Raw genomic sequence first — 12,367 nt, forward strand, 5'->3', positions numbered from 1 at the left:
TGAGGAGTTTAAAACCCAACTGAGAGTAAGGAATCCTTTAGAGGAGAAGGAAAATAGTTGCTTTGGTATATTATTCGCTGTTAGATAGCCCCCTGCATGATTTCCTCATCTTTACAACAGCCCCATGAGTTGAGTATGCTGAGCCTCTAACTCTTGATGAAGAAACAGAGATTAATTGTCAAGGTCATATGCCCAGGCTGTAGTAGAACCTGCATTGACATCCACATTTTAGTGGCTCCAAAACGCTCTCTTTCCCTTATACTATACTACCTCCAAAAGTAAAAATGCAGGATGCATGTTTATCCGGAAATTTCATTCCAACCAACCACTTTGAAAGCTGTTGTACTCACCACTCTTCTGCAGTGGAAAGCACTCAGACTCTTGCCTGCTGCCTGAGCTAGACGTACAGCACAAAGTGGTCTAGGAGGGAGGACACAGGCTTACCATTTGCATAGTGTCCAGATCTTACCCTGCAGATCCCTGCCAGTCATCTCAGCCTTGGTCTCACACTCCAGTTGTAAAGCACAGGGAAAAACAGAGCTGGTATTTAGAGCAGTCATTGCCAATAATAAGCCCCTATGACTGCTGATAGTAAAGCTGCAAAGGCTCTCATTGGGAGCCGGAACTCTTTGGGTAGGGACAGTTCCTTCTACTCACTTGCCATGCTCTTTACCACCTTGTGGAAAAATGAAAGAAGATCACTTGTGACTCACAGGGAGATCAGCTTGGTGCTCTGTGATGACCTAGATGGGCGGGGTAGGAGGGAGGCCCAAGAGGGCGGAGATAATATGTATACATATAGCTCATTCACTTCATTATAGAGCAGAAACTGACACAACATTGTAAAGCAATCATACTCCAACAGAAAAAAAAATCCACGGTCAAAACAAAGCTAATTAATTCTTATGGAACACACATAGACATCAGAATGGAGGAACAGACACACAGACCTCAGAGACACCGTGGGTTCAGTTCCAGCCACTGCAGTAAAGCAAATATTGAGTAAAGCAAGTCGCAGGAATTTCTTGGTTTCCCTAGGCAAATAGAAGTAATGCTTGCACTAAACTGTATCCCATTACAGGTGCAAGAGCAGTCTGTCTTTTAAAAAAAAAAAACCTTAATTTAAGAATACTTTAGTGCTAAAAAATGCTAACCATCATCTGAGCCTTTAGTGAGTCACAATCATTTTGATGGTGGGGGGCGGCTTCCCTCAATGGTGATGGCTGCTGGCTGATCAGGGTGGGGGGTGCTGCAGGCTGGGGTGGCTGCAGCCATTTCTTAAAATCAAACAATGAAGTTTCCTGGAAAAAAAATAAGATCGTTTGTGACCCAACTGACCCTCCTCTGCTAGAGACTCTTTAGACAGACGTTACTCATGTGCTAAGCGTCCTGACCTCCATACGGGACTCATGAACCCACAGACAGTCATGGACCGAGCTGACAGTAATACCAGGTTAAGCCCTGGAGTCTCTTCATGGTTCAGTTTACAATGTTCAGCAGAATAAAACACGGACAGGTTCTGATTCCTCTTTCTGTTGTGATATTTCTTTAACGAACTGATACACTTTTGCCTGAGGTGTCTGCAAGTGCCTATTATAGGGCATAGAAAGACATACATTCCCTTTCAGAGAAGTGAGTAGTAGCTGCCAGTTTTGACGACTCTGCCAGGACCAGGTATGTGTACATATGTCCTATGTCCTCAGTCTACCCAACAATCCTATGGGGTGGGAATTCTGCCCACTTAGCAGAAGAGGAAGTAAGGCTCAGAAAGGCAAAGTGATTTTCCCAAGGTCACACAGCTAGCAAGCAGTGGAGCCACATGTACACCAGATCCGTCACACTCTAGAGTCTCCTGTCTTATCTACTGTGCTGGACAAGCATGGGTCTTATTTCCACAACCTCAGCATGGCCTAATGAACAGCCAGAAATAAGGGCCACCTGCTGTTCCTCAGTTCTCCTAAAACCAAAGTAACACTTTTAGGTGCAGAAATCTTGACAATTAGTGCCATACCAGATGGAGTAGAATTCTGTGTCCTCAAAAGCTCATTGATCTGTGCCACAGAGAGGAATCAAAATTATTTTCTCAGAATTTGGATCTAACCTGAGAGTAATGTGTTCTTTTTTTTTTGGGGGGGGGGGCCCCGCCCCCAGGAATGTGTTCTGAAAAGAGTGCTACGTTTGGAGTTTGAGCTTGGTTCAGCATTTAAGTGTCATTTGGGGTATATTACTAAACCTCTCTGTGACTTGCTTTTCTCACCGGCAAAATGGCAATAATCCTGTCTATTGTAAATGATGTTGTGTGTCTTCCTAATTATAATAGCTCCCTGAATACCCCCTCAACACATACACACACACACGCACACTTACAGAAACACACACGCAGAGCCCTCAGCAGTTTTGGTTGTACTGTCAGTTGGGGGGACAGGGATGACATTTGACTCAAACCAGGCCAAAAAAATTCTCTCCCCTGGTACTTTCCATTTGGGATTGGACAAATCTAGCGCCTTCTGGACTCATCTTGAACTTGAGGGCTCAGGGGAGGTCACAGTCCCCCTACCATATGGTTGGAGAAACAGAGGAAGACGGGCAGCAGAGAAAGAAAGATGAAGGAGGTGTGAAGGGGAAGCAGAGATGACACCCTTGCCTTTTCATACTACATTCCCTCTTTTAGCAATCAGACTCCTAACCAACAAAGCACCTCACAGCCTTGTTAGGATTAAATGTGAGGAGGTCTGTAAGGAGCCTAGCCTGGAATCAAGCCAGTGCTCATGAAATGGCATGTGGGAGTTGATATGCCCTTCACTCACATCCGGGGTGGCCTTCTATTCAGATTACCGCTCTTACTGAGATTTTTTTGTCACAAGACAAGATTTTCTTTAGGCTTTATGGACCTATCAGGCTTAAATGTGTATTTACCAGGCAGCACCAAATAGCTGCACGCCAAGGTAAATCCGGGAGAGACTGGGGCCTCATTAGCAAGCCTCTGAAGGCCCCACTCAGCTCTGAGTAACCCAAAGGGCAAACTAAGCACGTGCTTAGAGAACCAGCAAAACAGAGCACCCGAAATAAAATCAGAGGAAATGAATTTCAGTTCAACATACCTTTGAGTTTTGTGCAATTTTAAAATTTTCAGCATTTAAAATAATTTGGGATTACGTATGGAGTGATATTCTCTTCACTGTTCAGCAGCGTTCTCTAAGTTTCTTTCTGGCTCTTACCCTGTTACAGAAATTAGACACCAGCCAATCTCAGCTTTGGCATGGGTGGCATTGAGTTAAGGTAGTGTGCAAAACTGCGTGATGAATAACCCATAAATGTACACTTTTACCCACCTAGGGGTATTAGCAATTTGTGAGGTCAGCTGTTTGCCCAAAGGACCTCCACCTGCTGCATTTCAGGAACTGTGACCAATGGAGCATAACTGGGTAGGTCTCTTCCTGTAGCCCCAGAATTAGGAAAGAGAAGTCAACCATCTCCCCAGGGCCTTATTAAGAGGTTACAAACTGGTCCTGCCATTACCAGCCAACCCAGTCATCCTCATCTCACGTTCAGATAGGCATCGTGTGAGACACACTTTCAATGTCCAAAGTTCATACATGCCTCCCCCCCGTCCCCGCTGTCACTGGGGAGGGAAGAGGGCCTATCCCACCAAAAAACCAAGGGCGTGTGTGTTTCAGAGAATCACTCCTCTCGGTTAGGAGTGTCTACAAGGAGGAGGCAAGTGAAATTCACTCCCGAGCTGGTTGCTTACTGCAGCCCCACCGCACCCCCACCCCAGGGCTTCCTGATGAGAGACATTCGGGAAGACTTTAACATGTCTATCGGGAATTCGGGTTCTCAGAAATGAAGCTGGACAAGATGAGGTGGAACTCCATCCCAAGAATTACACGTATCATATAGGCAAAGGCCACTGCACCTGCCGGGCACCCAGCAGTAGAAAGAATCAGGGCAAGCCAGAAGGAGTCTAGAGTCACCTCCTTACCACCAGCAGGTGACCAGCCGGCTGTCCTCCTGCCTCTCCCGGCCCTCAACACCAGAGATGCCAGGGCCCAGAGCAAGGAGAGGTGAAGTCCAAGAGCAGCCTGCTCTTCCAGCTAGCACCCGGTTCCTACACTGCAGTCACTGTAAGGACACGCTCCTCACGCCCAGCACGTGCCTGCCCCAGAGGAGACATCTGACACTTCTGTTGGGAAAGGAATCAGTGAGCGAAAGGACCCCGATTCACCCCCTTTCTCAGCCACTCACTGCTTTCCTGGTCCAGGAGTCACGGTTGTCCGTCAGAGGAGGGTGTGCCCCTGGCTCAGAGACTTGCTTAGGTAACAACATGGCATAACCCAAGGTACACATTGTGTGCTTTGTCCGGAAATGTCAGCTTCTAGGCAGGGCTTAGGCTCCCACAACCTCTAGCCCCACCCCTGGTCTTTCATCCCAGCTCAGGGGGCAGAAGAGGATAAATTTCAGCTGTTCTAGCCCTGCTGTGTTGTAACCAAAGACCTGCGACAGCAGCATGAAGTTGGGTGGCTTCCTCCTCCTTGTGGCCCTGGTCACCCTCAGCTCAGAGGTGCAGGAGCTTCAGGCTGCCGTGAGACCCTTGAGACTTCTGGGTGAGTCCATGCACAGGGCAGCTCCGTCCTTTTTTGTATGAGGGAACCAGAAAGAAAGCCATCGGGGGCCAGTGGGTGCAGGGGCAGGAGGGGAAGAAAGCAGAGAGGGAAGACATTCCAGTCAAGGAGCCATGGCAGGGACTCACCTTGACTGCAGAATCTCTCTGCTTCTGCGTTTACTTTCTCCCCTTCTTCCCTGGGTCACCCCTCCAACTGCACTCTCCAAAAGGGGAGCCTTCTGCCCTTTCATCAGCCACCCTCCATCTCTGCAGCCTCTCTCTCTCCACCAGTTTCTTTGTCTCCTCCTGCAAATAACTGGATCGCCTAGAGAAAATATTGCCTTAAATATGGGAAACATGATCATCCCAATCTCTGCTTTGCCTTTTACCACCACCATTCGCAAAGGAGTAATCTTCATTCTCTGCCCTTTCTTCCCCATAACTCATTCCTTAATCCTTTGAAGACGGACTGTAGTCTCCATTGCTGCCCCCATCCTTGCGAAATCTGTTGACTCTCTTCAGTAGAGAAAGTCTTTATAAGTATTCCTTTTTTTTTTCTTTTTAAGGTTTTTCTTATTATTTTTAAATTACTTCTGGCTACATTGGGTCTTCGTTGCTGCGTGCACGCTTTCTCTAGTTGTGGCAAGCAGGGGCTACTCTTCGTTGCAGTGCGTGGGCTTCTCAGTGTGGTGGCCTCTCTTGTTGCAGATCATGGACTCAGCAGTTGTGGCTTGTGGGCTCTAGAATGCAGGTTCAGTAGTTTTGGCTCATGGGCTTAGTCGCTCCCTGGCATGTGGGATCTTCCCAGACCAGGGATCGAACCTGTGTCCCCTGCATTGGCAGCAGACTTTTAACCACTAAGCCACCAAGGAAGTCCAAGCCAAAGTCTTTTACCTCTGCAGAATCTGACATTGTTTGCCACTCCATCAATCCTCCAACTTTCTTCTCTCTTAGATTATCTTCACTGTATCTTCTTCTCCCTAAATGTCATTGGATTCAACTCTTACTCCTCTCTTCTATGTTCTCCTTCTGCTACATTAAAGTCCGTGCCAAATACCATTCATCCTTTGAAATTGTTTCTTACACATGTTCCTTCCTTTCCAAGTCTCATTGCCACACTGTATTTCCAGTCCTGATTACTCCATGCTTGGGCCACTGCAATCGCTTCCTGACAGCTCTCCCTGCCCCTCTCTTCCCTCTAAAATTTGCTTGCTTGTTGAATCCTGGTCTATTCTATGCTCTCATACCAGATAATCTTCCTAAGTAAAGTGCCATCACATCCTTCTCTTGACCTACCAAATGAAATCTCAACTCCTCAGGTCCTTGAGATCTGCCCTCTGTAACTTATTTGCCTACCTTTCCACCTTGACTTCCAACTGCTCCCTAATACTTACCCAGCCTTCCATTTGCTATTCTTCCTGTATTTCCTGTATTTCAGGGTGAAGAGTGAGGAGATGAGTCACATAGGGTGTGAAATTTAAGGAGGTTCTCACTCCCAGGATTATAAAAGTGCCTCCTTAAACTCTGTGCCCTGGGTGCCTCACGCATCTCTCCCTAGTCCCACCCTGTTGCATTTTCCTCTTGTGAACTTTTGCTAGTAATTCTTTTCTCTTCTCTACCATCCCTCTCAAATCTACCTTTAACAGATTCCCATACTTCAAGACTCACCTTTTCTGATTAATTGGAAAAATAATGTCCTCTCTTTTCTGAGCTCCTTTAGTCCTTTGGATAAACCTCTTTCAGGGCGTATGTCACATACTATTTTGCTTTTAGTAATTTAAACATAAATCTCATCTCCATTGTTAGACTTTAAGCTGCTTAAAGGTAATAACTCAGTCTTACATCTTCATACTTCTGGAATAACTTACTTCTGTGCTTTGTACACGGTAAGAAATCAACAGTTATTAATGAGTGACTGAACTGCTGTGAGTGGAGACAAGAAGTGTCCCAATTCTCCTACCATAAACCAACAATGGCTAATAAAAGCATGGAGGGATGGTGTTGACTTTCTCTGAGGTCTGCAAGTACATTGTGGACATTCCACCAGCAGCTCCCCCCCCCCACCCCGCCCCCGTCTTACATCCTCAGACATTGCTAATCAATCATAGCACTCTTTCTCTTTGACCCTGGACAAGGTGTCCCAGCCTTCTCAACCCAGCATCAGAATAGCCACCTCTACTGACTGGAGTTGACACTGGAGAGTGAACTTCATCCAGCCCTGGGGCTTCATTTTACATATGAGAAAACAAAGGCCCAGAGAAGTTCAGAGACAGAATTAGGTAGAGCATCTCCTGATCACAGCTGAGTAACCAACCCAAGCACAGCACACATTCGTCCAGAGCTCTGCACACGTTTTGTTAGAAACCCTTGTGGGGGTCTTAATCAGCTTCCTGGACCTATTTCATTGGCCCTCAAAGACTAACCTTGAGGCTCTGGGAATGTGGGGAGCTTCCACTCAGGTCAGGAGTGACTCCTTGAAATCTGGAGATGTGTTTTTCATGTCAGGGTCAGTTTCATCCTGTGGGATGGCAGAGGGAGCTTGGCTTAGGGGCCAGGTGCGCCTGGGTTGGATCCCACCTCAGTACTGACTAGTAAAAGAGTCACCTCTGTGTGCTCCAGCTGCCACACCTATAAAATGGGGCTAGTCAGACTCACTCCACAGGGTGACTGCAGGGCATCACCCTTGCTGATATTCAATAAATGTGAGTCTCCCCCTTCTCTTCCCCTTTCCTAGCAGAAAGGGGAAGTGAGGACATTGAAGTGGGCTCCTTCTCACTTCCCCTCCACAGACACAATTATCCCCTTCTTTAAAGCAGGCCTTTCTTTGTTGAGATTGTGTGAATGCATTGCTTTTCACTGAAACGTATAAGATGTGAATGTGTTATTCTGCGAGTAATCATTTATAAATTATATTCTGGACTGAATTAAAAGAAGAAAATGGAATCGGCTACTTAATCAGAGGCCGGCCTCTCTAGCACCTGTGTCTCCAGCACAGCAGTTTTCAGCTAGTCTGTTCTAACACAGGCACCTGCGTTGAGCTCTGCCATGGGGACTGGGACTGTGGTCCAGAGGAGCGCTGCATCAGCAACGGTTGTGGCCATGTCTGTTCCTCAGTAAAGACAGGTAATCACCCCAGGCCCTTCCCTGCTTCCTCAGACCACATCCAAGCCAGGCAGGCAGTACTCTTGGCCCTAATGGGACTTTCCAGAAGTGAGTGGGACAGAAGCCTGTTTCTCTGTGGCCTCTTCCTCTTCACCCACCCTTCCCAAGAAAAAGAAGCACTTATCACAGGATGGTGGTTTCCAGATCTTTAAAATAATTTCATTACCTGGTATATCTTACAGAAAAATCAGATTATTTGAGAAAAAAAAAAAGATAAAAATCACCCATAATCTCCCACCCCAAAATGATGTTTGCTTAACACTTGGTACATATTTTAAACACATGCACACATATATAATATTTATAGAAAAATAAGATAATCTTTTACCTATTCTGATTTCTTGATTATTATACTTAGAAATAACTAGTGAGGGAATTCTCTGGTGGTCCAGTGGTTAGGACTCTGCACTTTTACTGCCAAGGGCCCGGGTTCAAGGGTTTGATCCCTGATTGGGGATTAAGATCTCACAAGCCGCACAGCGTGGCCCAGGAAAAGAAAAAGAAATAGCTAGTGAACAACTTTTAATATCAACACTGATGTTTCTATCCCATCATCTTTCATACCCTTCATTTGTGCTCCATACGTGTATGTCCATCATGTATGCTCATATACTTAGCAACCTCCATTAATACACATTTAATATATTTCGTATTTTTCACATCCTTAATATGGCTATAGTGAATACTGAATTGGTGTACATGCCCTTATCAACTTCCTTGGAATAAATTCTAAGGCATATAATTGATGACCAAGGAGTATGCTTAATTTTAAGCCTTGGATGCACGTTGCCATATTAAACTATAAGAACCCCTTTCCTATAAAAACATTTCAGGGGCCTCACATGATGGTTCCTTTATTGTCAGTAGCCATTAATTGAAAAAAAATGCATAATAGAAAGCCACTAGGATTCAGTTTTGATTATAAATTAAGTTGTATTAAAAACAACAGAATGAACACCTACTTTTAAAATAGGCTGCTTGTGTTCGGAAAGTGTTATTTGTCCTATTCACCTACAATCCTTGGGGTGCTTATGGCCTTGCTGGTTCCTAGCAGGTTCTTATTGATTCCCAGAACTGGGAACTCTTGCCTCTCAATTGTATTCTGTGGATCTAGGTCTCCGAAACAGCAGGTCTCATACCTAATTTTTTTGTCCATTTCGCAGATGAAGACTTATCCTAAGGGCCGTACTTCTCTGATCATTGTTCATCCTCTCCTGGGGTTCCTGTCTTCGAAGATGTGACTATTTGAAGCTCCTTGCCTAGGAAGACAGATGAAAATGGGGGTCTGTGGATGGAGATGACAAGGGATGTAGTGGGGAAGGGAAAATAATTGTTTCTTTTAATAAATCATCATCATTAAAAGTACCCACACTACTTGATTTAATTGGATAGGGGTGAAAAGAAGGAGGAGGAGGTGGTGGAGGATAGATAACATTTGTTGAGCACTTGCTATGCAACAAGGGCTGTGTTATATGCCCCCAAAGTATCACCTAATTTATCCTTACAACGACCTCGTGACAATGCTTATTATCACTACTATTTTACATATAAGGACACTGAAGTTCAGAGATATTAAGTAATTTGCTCAAAGTCATCTAGCATATAAGTGTCAGGGTCTTTTTTTTTTTTTTTTGGGGGGGGGGTACACCAGGTTCAATCATCTGTTTTTATACACATATTCCCATATTCCCTCCCTTCCTTGACTCCCCCCACCTCGAGTCCCCCCCACCCTCCCCGCCCCAGTCCTCTAAGGCATCTTCCATCCTCGAGTTGGACTCCCTTTGTTATACGACGACTTCCCACTGACTATCTATTTTACAGTTGGTAGTATATATCTGTCTGTGCTACTCTCTCGCTTCGTCTCAGTTTCCCCTTCACCCCCCGCCCCCTCCCATACCTCGAGTTCTCCAGTCCATTCTCTGTATCTGCATCCTTGTTCTTGTCACTGAGTTCATCAGTACCATTTTTAGATTCCGTATATGTGAGTTACCATACAATATTTGTCTTTCTCTTTCTGACTTACTTCACTCTGTATGACAGATTGTAGTTCTATCCACCTCATTACATATAGCTCCATCTCATCCCTTTTTATAGCTGAGTAATATTCCATTGTATATATATGCCACATCTTCTGTATCCATTCATTTGTTGATGGGCATTTAGGTTGCTTCCATGTCCTGGCTATTGTAAATAGTGCTGCAATAAACATTATGGTACAAGTTTCTTTTGGGATTATGGTTTTCTTTGGGTATATGCCTAGTAGTGGGATTACTGGATCATATGGTAGTTCTATTTGTAGTTTTTTAAGGAACCTCCAAATTGTTTTCCATAGTGGCTGTACCAACTTACATTCCCACCAACAGTGCAGGAGAGTTCCGTTTTCTCCACATCCTCTCCAACATTTGTTGTTTCCAGATTTTATGATGATGGCCATTCTGACCGGTGTGAGGTGATACCTCATTGTGGCTTTGACTTGCATTTCTCTGATGATTAGTGATGTTGAGCATCTTTTCATGTGTGTGTTGGCCATCTGTATGTCTTCTTTGGAGAAATGTCTATTTAGGTCTTCTGCCCATTTGTGGATTGGGTTATTTGCTTTTTTGGTATTAAACTTCATGAGCTGCTTGTATATTTTGGAGGTTAATCCTTTGTCCGTTGTTTCATAAGCAATTATTTTTTCCCATTCTGAGGGTTGCCTTTTAGTCTTGTTTATGGTTTCTTTTGCTGTGCAAAAGCTTTTAAGTTTCATGAGGTCCCATTTGTTTATTCTTGATTTTATTTCCATGATTCTAGGAGGTGGGTCAAAAAGGATCTTGCTTTGATGGATGTCATAGAGTGTTCTGCCTATGTTTTCCTCCAGGAGTTTTATAGTGTCTGGCCTTACATGTAGGTCTTTAATCCATTTGGAGTTTATTTTTGTGTATGGTGTTAGGAAATGTTCTAATTTCATTCTTTTACATGTTGCTGTCCAATTTTCCCAGCACCACTTATTGAAGAGGCTGTCTTTTTTCCATTGTATACCCGTGCCTCCTTTGTCAAAGATAAGGTGCCCATATGTGTTTGGGCTTACTTCTGAGTTCTCTATTCTATTCCATTGATCTTCCTTTCTATTTTTGTGCCAGTACCATACTGTCTTGATCACTATGGCCTTGTAGTATAGTTTGAAGTCAGGAAGCCTAATTCCACCAACTCCATTCTTCCTTCTCAAGATTGCTTTGGCTATTAGGAGTCTTTTGCGTTTCCATACAAATCGTAAGATTTCTTGCTCTAGTTCTGTGAAAAATGCCATTGGTAATTTGATCGGGATTGCATTGAATCTGTCAATTGCTTTGGGTAATACAGTCATTTTCATGATGTTGATTCTTCCAATCCAGGAACATGGTATGTCCCTCCATCTGTTTGTGTCATCTTTGATTTCTTTCATCAATGTCTTAAAGTTTTCTGCATACAGATCTTTTGCCTCCTTAGGCAGGTTTATTCCTAGGTATTTTATTCTTTTTGTTGCAATGGTCAATGGGAGAGTTTCCTTCATTTCTCTTTCTGCTCTTCCATTGTTAGTGTATAGGAATGCAAGAGATTTCTGTGCATTAATTTTGTATCCTGCTACTTTACTAAACTCATCAATGAGTGCTAGCAGTTTTCTGGTAGAGTCTTTAGGGTTTTCTATATATAATATCATGTCGTCTGCAGAGTGACAATTTTACTTCTTCTTTTCCAGTTTGGATTCCTTTTATTTCTTTTTCTTCTCTGATTGCTGTGGCTAAAACTTCCAAAACTATGTTGAATAATAGTGGTGAGAGTGGACACCCTTGTCTTGTTCCTGTTTTTAGAGGGAATTCTTCCAGTTTTTCCCCATTGAGAATGATGTTGGCTTTTGGTTTTTCATATATGGCTTTTATTATGTTGAGATAATTTCCTTCTATGCCCATTTTCTGGAGAGCTTTTATCATAAATGGATGTTGAACTTTGTCAAAAGCTTTTTCTGCATCTATTGAGATGATCATATGGTTTTTATCCTTCAATTTGTTGATATGATGTATCACGTTGATTGATTTGCATATATTGAAGAATCCTTGCATCCCAGGGATAAACCCCACTTGATCATGGTGTATGATTTTTTTAATGTGCTGTTGCAGTCTGTTAGCTAGTATTTTGTTGAGGATTTTTGCATCTATATTCATCAGTGATATTGGTCTGTAGTTTTCTTTTTTTGTGACATCTTTGCCTGGTTTTGGTAGCCTCGTAGAATGAGTTTGGGAGTGCTCCGCCTTCTGCAATATTTTGGAAGAGTTTGAGAAGGATAGGTGTTAACTCTTCTCGAAATATTTGATAGAATTCGCCCATGAACCCATCTGGTCCTGGGCTTTTGTGTGTTGGGAGATTTTTAATCACTGCCTCAATTTCCGTACTTGTGATTGGTCTGTTCATGGTTTCTATTTCTTCCTGGTTCAGTCTTGGAAGATTGTATTTTTCTAAGAATGTATCCATTTCTTCCAGGTTATCCAATTGATTGGCATATAGTTGCTTGTAGTAGTCTCTCATGGTCCTTTGTATTTCTGAGGTGTCCGTTGTTACTTCTCCTTTTTCATTTCCAATTCTGTT

The sequence above is a fragment of the Hippopotamus amphibius genome, chromosome 17, assembly GCF_030028045.1.
Source record: "Hippopotamus amphibius kiboko isolate mHipAmp2 chromosome 17, mHipAmp2.hap2, whole genome shotgun sequence".
NCBI classification, from domain to species: domain Eukaryota; kingdom Metazoa; phylum Chordata; class Mammalia; order Artiodactyla; family Hippopotamidae; genus Hippopotamus; species Hippopotamus amphibius.